Here is a 13962-nt window from a genome sequence, read left to right as displayed (position 1 = left end):
AATATGTTTTAAAATGGGATATTATATATAGCAAGGAGTTTGATTGGGAAGGGCTCCAAAGTGTATGTATATATATATATATATATATATATATATATATATATATATATATATATATATATATATATTTACATTTAGCCACCAATAAGCAAGTGCTACCCAGATACTGAACCAAAAATAAGCCAGCTCCTAAACTTACATTCCTGTTTGCAAATAGATACCAAAAGAACAAAGAAAAAATAATAATAGGAGTAAATTAGTGAGTTGCTTAAAACTGCATGGGTAGCACTTAAAACTGCATGCTCTATCTGAATTATGAAAGAACAAATTTGGGTTTGATATCACTTTAAAGGGACATAAAACAGTATGAACTAAGTTCATAAATATATAATGCAGCTAAATCTTACCTGCATAACAGTTTCTGTTTTAACCCCCATTATCCCCTTTAATTCATGCATAGTTTTGTTTGCAGCAAGCTCCCCCCTGGGCATTTCCATATTTGGAAGGTGCTATCCAGGCCATAGCTTCAGCAAAATGAACCTGTGCACGTGCACGGTATGGGGCAGAGCCACATGACACCTGACTAAAGCAGTGCACAGTATAATGCTGAACTTTCACAAAGCATGTAACATTATCCCCATGGAAACGAGCAAGCCTCTTGGCAATAAACAATAGCAGTACCTGCTGTCCCTCCTCAACCCCCTTGCTTGCATAAGTAATTATCCTCACATGCACACTTTGTTATATGATATCACAAGGTTTGGAGAAGAGCAGGCTACACTTGGCAACACTAAAGTGTAAGTAATTTTTTTTGGGAAAAATTAAAAAAAATTCACACACTGTTTTACCTCAGTTCACTCTTTTATAATATTCACATAACTGAAAATATTTTATGGCACTTTAAAGTAAAAATGTAAACTATCAATAATACTTAAAATGCACTTACCCAAGTTTTTTTTCTTGACACAATTTATCCCAAATTATACCACATACATCATAATAAAGGCAAATTAAATGGAATCAAAGTACCATTAAATATAAGATCATCGACAAATGATAAATAACAAATATTTCACTGAGCTGAAAAAAACATTGAGAGAATACTCAAACCCTTGCCATACTTAGGGATAAAACGAAACCCTACTACATATACCCTTATTAACCATGCAACTTCCAAATCTTGAAACAGCTCTTCACCAAAGTACTGCCTTATAAACACTGCACTAATACAATGGCCTCTATTTAACAAATGTATTGTGGACCTGATCCGACAGTGCGGATCAGGTCCGCAAGACATCGCTGAATGCGGAGAGCAATACGCTCTCCATATTCAGCATTGCACCAGCAGCTCACAAGAGCTGCTGGTGCAACGCCGCCCCCTGAAGACTTGCGGCCAATGGGTGTCAATCAACCCGATCGTACTCAATCGGGTTGAATTCCGGCGATTCCTGTCCGCCTGCTCAGAGCAGGCGGACAGGGTTATGGACTTGTGTTTCTGGCGAGTCTGAAGATAGCAACATACGTCACAGTTATTTGCTATGCTATGATGTCAGTAATATTGTCATTTGATTCAGTTTATAACATCCTAAGTGATAGATAATATTCAGATAGGAAGGCAAGTATAAAATTGTAGAAATTGAAACTTGTAAACCCTTGATCTCTGCATTTGATTTACAGCTTTGCTCTAACTATGTGGTTAATCACAATCTTTGCTTGTTTTTAGTGATGTCGTGAACATAAAAATTTGGGTTCGCGAATGGCAAACGCGAACTTCCGCAAATGTTCGCGAACGGGCGAACCGCCATAGACTTCAATAGGCAGGCAAATTTTAAAACCCACAGGGACTCTTTCTGGCCACAATAGTGATGGAAAAGTTGTTTCAAGGGGACTAACACCTGGACTGTGGCATGCCGGAGGGGGATCCATGGCAAACTCCCATGGAAAATTACATAGTTGATGCAGAGTCTGGTTTTAATCCATAAAGGGCATAAATCCCCTAACATTCCTAAATTGTTTGGAATAATGTGCTTTAAAACATCAGGTATGATGTTGTATCGATCAGATAGTGTAAGGGTTACGCCCGCTTCACAGTGCGCAGTGTAGGTGATATACCTGCCCTGACCATGCTTTGCAGACCAGGTATCAGTGGTCAGATGGACCCTTGCCCCAACACTGTGTGCCAGACATGCCATTATAGCAGACTTATATGGCTTTGGCGTTGCTTTTTGGTAATTAGAAGGCTGCTAAATGACACTTCGCACCACACGTGTTTTATGCCCAGCAGTGAAGGGGTTAATTAGGGAGCATGTAGGCAGCTTGTAGAGTTAATTTTAGCTTAAGTGTAGTGTAGTAGACAACCCAAAGTATTGATCAAGGCCCATTTTGGTATATTTAATGCCACCATTTCACCGCCAAATGCGATCAAATAAAAAAAAATTGTTCTCTTTTTCACAAACTTTAGGTTTCTCACAGAAATTATTTACAAACAACTTATGCAATTATGGCTTAAATGGTTGTAAATGCTTCTCTGGGATCCCCTTTGTTCAGAAATAGCAGACTTATATGGCTTTGGCGTTGCTTTTTGTTAATTAGAAGGCTGCTAAATGACACTGCGCACCACACGTGTTTTATGCCCAGCAGTGAAGGGGTTAATTAGGGAGTATGTAGGCAGCTTGTAGAGTTAATTTTAGCTTAAGTGTAGTGTAGTAGACAACCCAAAGTATTGATCTAGGCCCATTTTGGTATATTTAATGCCACCATTTCACCGCCAAATGTGATCAAATAAACATTTTTTTTTTCACTTTTTCACAAACTTAAGGTTTCTGACAGAAATTATTTACAAACAACTTATGCAATTATGGCATAAATGGTTGTAAATGCTTCTCTGGGATCCCCTTTGTTCAGAAATAGCAGACTTATATGGCTTTGGCGTTGCTTTTTGGTAATAAAAAGGCTGCTAAATGCCACTGCGCACCACACGTGTTTTATGCCCAGCAGTGAAGGGGTTAATTAGGGAGCATGTAGGCAGCTTGTAGAGTTAATTTTAGCTTAAGTGTAGTGTAGTAGACAACCCAAAGTATTGATCTAGGCCCATTTTGGTATATTTCATGCCACCATTTCACAGCCAAATGCGATCAAATAAAAAAAAAATTTTCAATTTTTTACAAACTTTAGGTTTCTCACAGAAATTATTTACAAACAACTTATGCAATTTTGGCATAAATGGTTGTAAATGCTTCTCTGGGATCCCCTTTGTTCAGAAATAGCAGATTTATATGGCTTTGGTGTTGCTTTTTAGTAATTAGAAGGCTGCTAAATGCCACTGCGCACCACACGTGTTTTATGCCCAGCAGTGAAGGGGTTAATTAGGGAGCATGTAGGGAGCTTGTAGAATTAATTTTAGCTTAAGTGTAGTGTATTAGACAACCCAAAGTATTGATCTAGGCCCATTTTGATATATCTCATGCCACCATTTCCCCGCAAAATACGATTCAATTTTTTTGCAATTTTAGGTTTCTCACTGAAATTATTTACAAACAGCTTGTGCAATTATAGCACAAATGGTTGTAAATACTTCTCTGGGATCCCCTTTGTTCAGAAATAGCAGACATATATGACTTTGGCGTTGCTTTCTGGTAATTAGAAGGCCGCTAAATGCTGCTGCGCATCACACGTGTATTATGGCTAGCAGTGAAGGGGTTAATTAGGTAGTTTGTAGGGAGCTTGCAGGGTTAATTTTAGCTTTAGTGTAGAGATCAGCCTCCCACCTGACACATCAGACCCCCTGATCCCTCCCAAACAGCTCCCTTCCCTCCCCCACCCCACAATTGTCCCCTTCCCTTCTGCCAGTACTAAAATAAAAGGTTTTTAATTTTTTTTTTAATTTTTTAAGCATATTTACATATGCTGTGGTGTAGCTTCCCCCCTTAGCCCCCAACCTTTCTGATCCCCCCCCCCAAAACAGCTCTCTAACCCTCCCCATCTGCCTTATTGGCGGCCATCTTGGGTACTGGCAGCTGTCTGCTATTATTTCACAGTTAAAAATGTGGTTTTTTTTTAAATGTACACTACTGTTACACCAGATATGAGTGGTGGCACTGGGCAAGTGGGCACAGTATACGCTGTGAGCCTGACACACACGCTGGCAGACAGGCAACTGCAATTAGATTACACAGGAAAAAAAAAAAAGCAGACTAATGTTCTATCCCTAAAAAGGGCTTTTTGGGGTGCTGTCCTTACAGCAGAGATCAGATGAGTCATTCAGGACTGTAGTGGACACTGAATACACTAACCTAGCTATCGATTTCCCTATTAAATCAGCAGCAGCTACACTGTCCCTCCTCTCACTAAGAATGCAGCTTCAGAATGAATCTAAAATGGATGCTGTCCAGGAGGTGGGAGGGTCTGGGAGGGAGGGTCTGCTGCTGATTGGCTGGAATGTGTCTTTTGACTGTGAGGTACAGGGTCAAAGTTTACTCAATGATGAGGAATAGGGGGCAGACCGAACATCGCATATGTTCGCCGTCCGTGGCGAACGCCAACATGCTATATTCGACGGGAACTATTCGCCGGCGAACTATTCACGACATCACTACTTGTTTTATGTAGATAACAATCTTTGGACTTCAGACAGTATTGGTAGTGTGCTCTTCCAGTGACCCCAAAATGCTTCTGTTGTTAATATCCCTCCAGCTTCAAATTCTTACCTCCCAAAAACAACACAAAATCACTATCTGCATGGTTATTTTCCCGATTTTTTTACCCAAAAAGAAAAACAATTAAAGGGACATTATACACTTGTTTTTTTCTTTGCATAAATGTTTTGTAGATTATCTATTTATATAGCCCATAAATTTTTTTTTTTTTAAATGGATAGTTTTTTTCAGACTCATAACCAAGCCCCAAAGTTTTAGCAGAATACTGACGTATACCTACTCCAGCTTGCTTCTATTTGTGTAAAGGGTATTTTCATATGCAAATGAAGGGGGAGGGGTGTCTGATATTTCCCACTTGCAGTGGGTGTTCCAGTAACCTTTTAAACAGAGCTAAACTGGAAGCTTCTAAGTAAGTTTTTAAATGGTTTTATACTGGATTTATATATAAATATATATATATATATATATTTGCATACCTAATTTGCATATCTTACCCACAATTCTCTTGTGCATTGGAAACATTGCATATTAAGAATTTCTGGGGGCAAGCGGGGATACTTGCTTAGATGCACTAATTTCCTATGCAAATATTTACATTGATTTAATTTTGAGACATGGAGGATTTTAATTTCAGTTTTTTATCTCCCCCCCCCCCCATAATTTTAATGAATTTTTATATATATATATATATATATATATATATATATATATCAGTATTTGTGCATATTATTCTTTATAGTAGTGTCTATTACATGAAGTAAATGAAAATTGGTGTATACAGTCCCTTTAAGGACAAACAAAATGATGATTTCTGAGGTTTAAGAATTACATCACAGGTTTAATTCTGTGGATGAACCTCAACACTACGTAATTATAAAGGACTTTAGAAAATCCTAAATACAAATTTAACTCTTAAAGGGGTTTTATATTAGGGAACTTAACATTTATTAATTATTATTCTACTGGTGTATATTTATAGTGAGCACAGTTGTCCAGTTATGAATATATTTAAATGTACCTGCTAAAATGTTATTAGTGGCGGAGCCAAGGCAGGCATAATGGAGGACGTGTGATTTGTGAGCTCCTGGTGCAGTGAATAAGAAAAGTGGAGAAAAGGTTATCATAAGCTCCTAGAGGGTCACTAAAACACCACCGGAGTGTTTATACATCAATCCTCTGTGTTTTATGACCACTCAGTTTGCTCAGTGTAAAAGCTTACATAACGCTGCAGTCTCTAACGTCTTGAAAGCTGAGGAGTAAAAGAACCAAAATGCAGGTCTCCTAAGAATCAGATAAGCTGGAGAGAAAACAGAGGTTAAAACTGCAAGGAAGCTGCCACATCACAGGGTAAGGAGTTCAGAGGGGAATATGGCAAGCAATTAATCTACAGGGTGATTGAGGAAGAAAGACAATTTTAAGACGCCATAGCAGGGAATCAGCCACGTGGGAGGCAGCATGTTAATAAAGTGATTATAAGCAGCAAGAGAGACTTGAGCAGCAACATGCCTACTATTTAATAAAGACTTTTAATCCTACATGATGTTAATGAATCGGGCTGCAGAGGAAGGATAAGTAACTAAAGCATTAAAATGTGAAAGCTGGATCACAAAATAACACATAAAAAGAAATAGCATTGTATGGTGATATCACACAGATTGTACCTATCTATAGTACAAAGCATATCATCAAAACTACTGAGAAACACAGACCATTCCCCCTATATAAATCACTCCCTGCAATTTATTTTTCTCCTGTAAAACACTCCGGCTTTGCATGTGACTCAAAAGTGCTATTAAAACGCTAGTGCTGCAGCAGACTTTCTCCCACTTCAGGACATAAACAGAGGTCTTGCTATCCTTTGTTCAACAGCTAGATCATTTCAAGTGTTCCTCCATTTTATTATATGAGCTATATCACGTCAGTCAGAAGACAAAGTAAACTAAATGCTACAAATAAACCTGCAGCAGCCAATATATTTTTTAAACCTCAGAAAGGAGAAAAGGCTCATGATAAAGAAATTGTTGTAACTGAGGAAGAAATGGAAGAAGTTATAGAACCAACATCCCCAGCGGGTAATAATATACCCATTACCAGAAGTGACATAAGGAACCTTGTCTCCAAACAAGACATATCCACAATATTTGACAAAATGTGGGAGAAGATGGACACCCTCCAGAACATTGTTACAAACAGTCTCACTGAAATCAAACAGGATATCTCGGAACTAGGATCCAGGTTAGAATCCTTGAAAGAAAAAGAAGAAACACTGGAAGAAGACATTACAACCATAACTCAGCAAATGGCTGATCAACAACAGGAATTGGTAGACATTAATGACAAACTGGAAGACCTGGAAAATAGGAGCAGGAGGTGTAATATACGTCTAAAGGGTATCCCTGAAACTATAGTTACAACAGAATTAAGCAATTATCTTCTACAACTATTCCAGGCTATCACAAGCTCTGCTGAGGATGGAAAATTCCAAATGGAAAGGGCACATAGAGCTCTAAGAGCAAAACCAAAGGACACAGAACCGCCGAGGGACGTCATAATTAAACTATTACGCTTCCATGAAAAAGAAGAAATCATGACTGCAGCTAGAAAAAATCCAACCTTTAAATTTCAGGGCTCAGTCATACAGTTTTATCAGGACCTTTGTATCAAAACACTGCAGAAGCGTTCTGCTCTCCGTCCGCTGACACAACTACTGCGAAAAAATCAGATATTATACAGATGGGGATTCCCTTTAGCACTTCACATACACCATGAGGGCAGAACAATCACTATCAAAGAGAAACAAGACATACCAGGTCTCTGCCAACTGCTTAAGCTGGATTGTCCAGAGATTCCAGATAACTCTCAAGACAATACCAAAAGACCCACACAGCCATTAAGAGGAACAGCCCAAAGTGAACGTTGGACAAAGGTCTCTAAAAGGAAACAAAGGCCCTGAAGGATTAAAGAGACTAAGAAAACTGACTGATGTTCTTTAACAAGTATAATCTTTCTTTGCCTTATTCCGTGTGGAAGAGTTAATGTCACGGCTCATGTTGTGGTAAAAGACTTGAATATCAATCTCCTAGTAGTAAATAATGGCACGAGCATAAAGTATATTTATTTATGTCAGTAAAAAGAACATTAAGTAAATTATAAAGAACTGGAGAATGATAAGATATGACTAAATTACACTATCCATGACATTAGTTATTATTATATGTTCCCTCTAGGAACAAAAGATCCACTTTTTCAATTCATTATTATATAAGATATACTATGTAATATTTAGCTGCACACCCACTTAGATAGATTTGATGTTGCAGACAAACAAGAATAACTTGAAGGATTACAGACTGTTTAATAGTTTGTTGTTGTTTAATGTTGGGCTATGTTTTTTATGTTTTTGTTGTTTTTTGTTTCAAGTACCGTCGAGCAGTGGTCAGGAAAGTTTCTCCATAACAGGATGGACACTAAGAGAGCAGTTGTTAGTCAGAAAATGGAGGCATTGATGTTCAGGTATGAGGAGGGGAGAGGGAAAATGCTCAATTATGGATTCTAGATGGAAGATAATCTCCCATAATGTCAGAGGTTTGAATACCAATATTAAAAGGAAAACTGCACTTACCCAATATAACAATATGAAGGCTAAAATCATTTTCCTACAGGAGACACATTTTACACACCATCAAATACCCAAATATTGGGACAAACAATACACGCAACACTTTCACTCCACAACCGATAAAAAGAAAAGAGGAGTATCAATAATTCCATTCAATTTATAAAAGAAGAGGTGATAAGGGATAAGGAAGGCAGATATCTTATAGTGAGGGGACTGTGCAAGACAAACAAGTCACACTCTGCAACATATATGCACCTAATGAGCAACAACACAAATTTTTTGATAATCTTTCGCATTTACTGACCCAATGGTCTTAAACCTTGATAATATTGGCTGGGGTTTTTAATGTAAACTTAAAGATTTTAAGGGATACTAATACATCTAAACTTACAAATAAACAATTAAGACTTAACTCTATTACCAAATCAATTAGGGGATCTTTAGAGAATCATAATATATATGACACTTGGACGACATTATATGGGCAAACAAATGACCACACATACTACTCACCTGCACATAAAACATATACCAAACTCGACTATATATTTATTAGCCAAATTCTATTACCAAACCTAATCTCTTCATCCATTCACACCTCAGTATGGTCAGACCATTCCATAATACAGATACAACTAAAAGGTCTTATTAATGTAGAAAGACAAAGATCCTGGACCCAGGAGAAACAAATTTCCACAGACGGCAGCAGTTGTACTTCCAACCATAATGAGCAGGTGCTAATTTTGTTACGTAAGCAAGTAAGCCCTTTTAAGCTGTTTGTATTCTGACTTTGTAAGTCCCTGACGAAGTGCCTCCGGGCAGGAAACGCGTCGGACGTTTGTGCTCAATGTACCCCTGAGTCTGTTTACCCTGTAAATGTTGAAATCTACCTGAATAAAGAAGTTGTTTTACCTGCACTAAGGCCTGCGGCTGTGATCAATCTCAATACAGGTAACCCCATTTGTTTATATATTTATTAGCCAAATTCTATTACCAAACCTAATCTCTTCATCCATTCACACCTCAGTATGGTCAGACCATTCCATAATACAGATACAACTAAAAGGTCTTATTAATGTAGAAAGACAAAGATCCTGGATATACGACCCTACAATACTAAAGCAACCAGGTATACAAACTAAAATATTAAAGAGTCTGGAAGAGTACTGGAAATTAAACGTAGACCCTGCAATCAACCCAGTAATCATATGGGCTGCACATAAGCCATATATTAGAGGGTTACTTATAAAGGAAAAAGCTTTATATATATAAAACAGAGTAGGTTTGCAGTAGCTACCTTGCAACAAGAGATTGAACTCTTGGAAAAGACACATCAAAATACACTATCCCAACTATCACTAGACACACTGACGAATAAAAGAAAAGAACTGGCTAAAATGTTATCTGATAATTCAGTGAGGTCCATTAATAAATTAAAAACGCACTATTTCCTATATGCAAACAAGCCGGATAGATATCTGGCCCATAAGCTAAGAGAAAGAACAAAATCTTTCACAATAGCAAACATTCAAAAAAACCAGATGGTACTATGACATCTCATCCGCAAGAAATTACAGAATGTTTTGCCAAATACTATGAATCTCTGTACGATTGGAAGAAGGTGGGTCAATCGCCCCAGATAGAGACCCTAAGAAATAAACTACTAATGTTAGCGAATCTGCCAAAATTAGACAAAGCGGACGCAGAGGCACTGGATGCAGAGATCTCTGCTACTGAGGTGTCTGCAGCTATTAAAGATCTTAAAATAGGAAAGGCAGCAGGACCCGATGGATTTTTGGGAGACTACTACAAGCTATTTAGAACCAATTTGACTTCCCATCTACATAAATTTTGTAAAGATGTCATGTCAGGCACGCCGGTTCCCTCTGAACTTTTACAGGCCAAGATAGTAGTAATCCCTAAGCCAGGGAAAAACCCCAAAATAGTACAAAATTATAGGCCAATTTCCTTAATTAACCAAGATCTCAAGATTCTCACCAAAATCCTAGCAAACAGGCTTAAACAATACTTACTTTCATTGATCCATCCTGATCAGGTAGGGTTTATTAAAGATAGGGAGGCCCCTGATAATGTAAGACGCATAGTGACGCTGATAGAATATCTGAAGGGAACAGAAACACCTTCTCTGCTCCTGTCTCTGGATGCGGAGAAGGCATTTGACAGAGTAGATTGGCAATATATGATGGCAGTTCTCGAATATATGGGATTCGGTAGTAAATTTCGGGGGGCAATCAAAAATATATACACAAACTTAGTAGCAACAATTAGGGCAGCGGGATATCAGTCTCGACCTATCAATATATTGAATGGAACTCGTCAGGGATGTCAGTTATCTCCACTTTTATTTGCGTTGTGCATAGAACCTTTGGCATCTTGTATTCGTAACTCTAAGGATATCCATGGGGTTAAATTAAATAAAGGGGAACAAACACTAACTTTATTTGCAGACGATATCTTGCTTACAATTACAAAACCAATGCTTTCCCTCCCTAATTTATACAAATTATTAGAAGATTTTTCCAATGTTTCGGGTTTCAAAATAAATTCGGATAAATGCGAAGCACTCCCTCTATCATTACCAACATACACACAAAAGTTGATAGAAGCGAACTTTGATTTTAAATGGGTTAATCATTCCCTAAAATATCTAGGAATACAAATCACAGACACCATAGAAACATTGTATAAAACAAACTACATCCCAATTTACAAAACTATAAGAAGAGATATATTGAAATGGAAGAAAGGGAACTTTTCTTGGTATGGCAGATTATCAGCCATTAAAATGAATGTCCTACCAAGACTATTATATCTATTTAGAGCTATACCTATTAAAATCCCAATAAAAGAGCTTGAAGAACTACAATCTGAAATTATTAAATTTATAAGAGGACATAAAACAGCTAGAATAGCTGCTCATATTTTAAAACAACACAAGCTATTGGGAGGTGTAGGAGTCCCTAATCTTAGAGATTATTATCATGCTGCCAGATTGGCACAAAATGCTCTTTTATGTAAAGATTGCCAGGGAATGACATGGCCAGGTATTGAAGCGGATATTGGAAGACTAAGCTCTCCGGGAGATATATTATGGAAACCCACAGATCCAAAAGACCAGAGGATAATTAAACTAAAAACTACAGAAGATTCTAAGCTTATGTGGAGGTCACTAACGCATAAATTGAAATTACTCTCGCCACACACTATTATAATACCTCTAAGTACACTATTCCCAAAAGAATTTCAAAAACAAATAGATAAGTGGGGAAATAAAGGCCTCTATAGGGTAGCTGATTTCCTAGACAATGGGAAGTTGTTGACATTTACACAATTAAGAGATAAAATACACCCAAATACATTGCACTGGTTTTTATATCTCCAAATTTCCCATGCTATAAATACATATAGACTAGGCAGCATCCCAGTCTGCCCAAAAACTGCTCTGGAACAAATGATAATGACACCTGGTAGAAATTAAAAAATGATTACACGCTTATACTTAGCCATTCAAGAAGCAAATAGTTCAGTAAAATTGGTAATTTATGACAAATGGGAACAAGATTTAGCTATAACCTATGATAGAGAAGATTGGAGCCAGATTTTCTCCTCATTGAGGAGAAGCTTAATAGGGGCAGACCTTATTGAAAACTCAATAAAAACCTCATATAGATGGTACCTTACACCACTGAAATCCTCACATTACACTACCCAGGGTAGTAGATTATGTTATCAGGGATGTAAAGGGATAGGGATCTATTTTCACATGTGGTGGGAGTGTCCAAAGATACAACCTACATGGGACAAGCTTACTCAACTATTTAAGGTGATTCTAGACGACTCCTTTACATTATCAGCCTCACAGGCCTTACTACATATTCCCCAGGAGTCACTGAACTCAATTACTAATAGATGGGTTAATATTATATGTACAGCTACCAGAATATGTATAGCTAGAAAATGGAAAGTGGGGGCTCCAGAATTGGGTGAGGTAATGACCAAAATTGAAGATGTTTATAATATGCTAGAATCAGCTGCATGGATACAAGGGACATCTGAGGGATTCCAAAACATGTGGATACACTGGATTTTAAATAAACAGAAATATGTAGGTACATACAGATCAACACTAAGTAACCAATAAGGCTTTTTAGGGCAATTAAATTGGAGAGAATAGGAACTTTCTTAAATATAGATATAGCGTTCTAAAGAAATCTAAAACATTGTCACTGCTCGACGGGAAAAGTTTAAAGTTAAAGGTTTTTCTTTGTATACAGTTATGAAGTTTAGGTTTAGGGAAATGGGATAAGAGGGGGGAGGGGGTGGAGAGGGAGTTAGGGAAGGCAGAGGGGAAGGGGGGAGGAAAATTGATGAAAATGATATAAACAGTGTGCTAAAAACTTTAATTGATTTAAGAATACTAGGACATTGTAACCCAGCACACTGTTTTATTATGTTGTATTTGATGTGATCCATGACAATAAAAATTATTTCAACTAAAATGTTATTAGCAGCATGAGAAGATGTTAGTATTACATATTTATGTAGAGAAAAATAAAAATCTGTTTTCTTTCCTAAGATATAATGAGTCCACGGCTTGAGTAATTACTGTTGGGAAAATCACTCCTGGCCAGCAGGAGGAGGCATAGAGCACCACAGTTAAACTGCTAAGTTTTACTCCCTTACCCACAACCCCCAGTCATTCTCTTCGCCTTCGGTGCATGGAGGAGGTGACGTTTAGGTGTCTGAAGAAATTTTTTAATTTCATCTACAAGAAAGTTTTGGGTTATAGCCGTATTCCACGTCATTCCTTGCAGTCGGGTAGTGGTGGCTTTTAAACAGTTGTAAAGAGGTACTTACTGCATTTTCCTAACAATTTCTGCCCTAGTTTAGAAAGCGAGAGTTGGCTACTCTGTTCTTTCTTTTTCAAAGGTCTCTGTGAAGAACTATGTCTTCTCATACCTTGTAACTGTTTAAATGCCGGACAGCGGAGCAGGTAAGTGCTTTTTCTTCCAGTTGGGGAGACCATGCACTTAACAAATTAAAAAACACTGCTTTTTTATTGGGACATAGATAATTCTGTTGTATGGATTACACAGGGGCATGCAGCAGGCACTGTAGCATGTGTGAGACTAACATTTAAACATGTTTTTTATTAGGCTTTATTTTCTGACACATATTTACTTGATAAAACAATACAAGTTTAAACTGAAAGTAAGGCTGAATTTTCTATTACAGCAGCTTATTCATTTCCGCTTTGCTTTAAAATATAACGATGCAACATTTTAAACTGTCAGGTTTGAAAAAATGGATATTTCTAGTACTCAGTGTACCAGGAAGTGGTGTCGCAGCAGTAATTTGAACTCGGCAGTTGCGGTCACATGAATGGCTTTACTTCATAACGTTTCTGAGGAAAAAGTTGTTTTTCTCCATTTCTCAGGCACCTCAGTAATTGAGGTGTGGGGTTGCCTGAGGAATATTTTAGAAGTTTATTTGATGTTTATTAAATGTTTTTCTTAACTTTTCTCACATAATTTTAGCTGGGGATCGATCCTAATTTGGGGTAAAATTTAAAGTGATTTTTTTCTTTAGCTTATTTTAATTGAATATTAAAATATTTGAAACTTATCTTTACATGTTTATTTACTGTTTCACAACATGTCTGATATG

General features: G+C 37.3%; 1 protein-coding gene across 1 annotated transcript in view; it reads right to left on the bottom strand.

The window, feature by feature from the left end:
* The window catches only part of CUBN (cubilin), a 749121-nt gene that overhangs the window by 321519 nt on the left and 413640 nt on the right, over positions 1-13962 (bottom strand). The gene's annotated exons all lie outside the window — the stretch shown is intronic.

Source organism: Bombina bombina, chromosome 5 (assembly GCF_027579735.1).
Source record: "Bombina bombina isolate aBomBom1 chromosome 5, aBomBom1.pri, whole genome shotgun sequence".
NCBI classification, from domain to species: domain Eukaryota; kingdom Metazoa; phylum Chordata; class Amphibia; order Anura; family Bombinatoridae; genus Bombina; species Bombina bombina.
The sequence above is the reverse complement of the archived record's forward strand: the minus strand, read 5'-3'. Positions and strand labels throughout refer to the sequence as shown.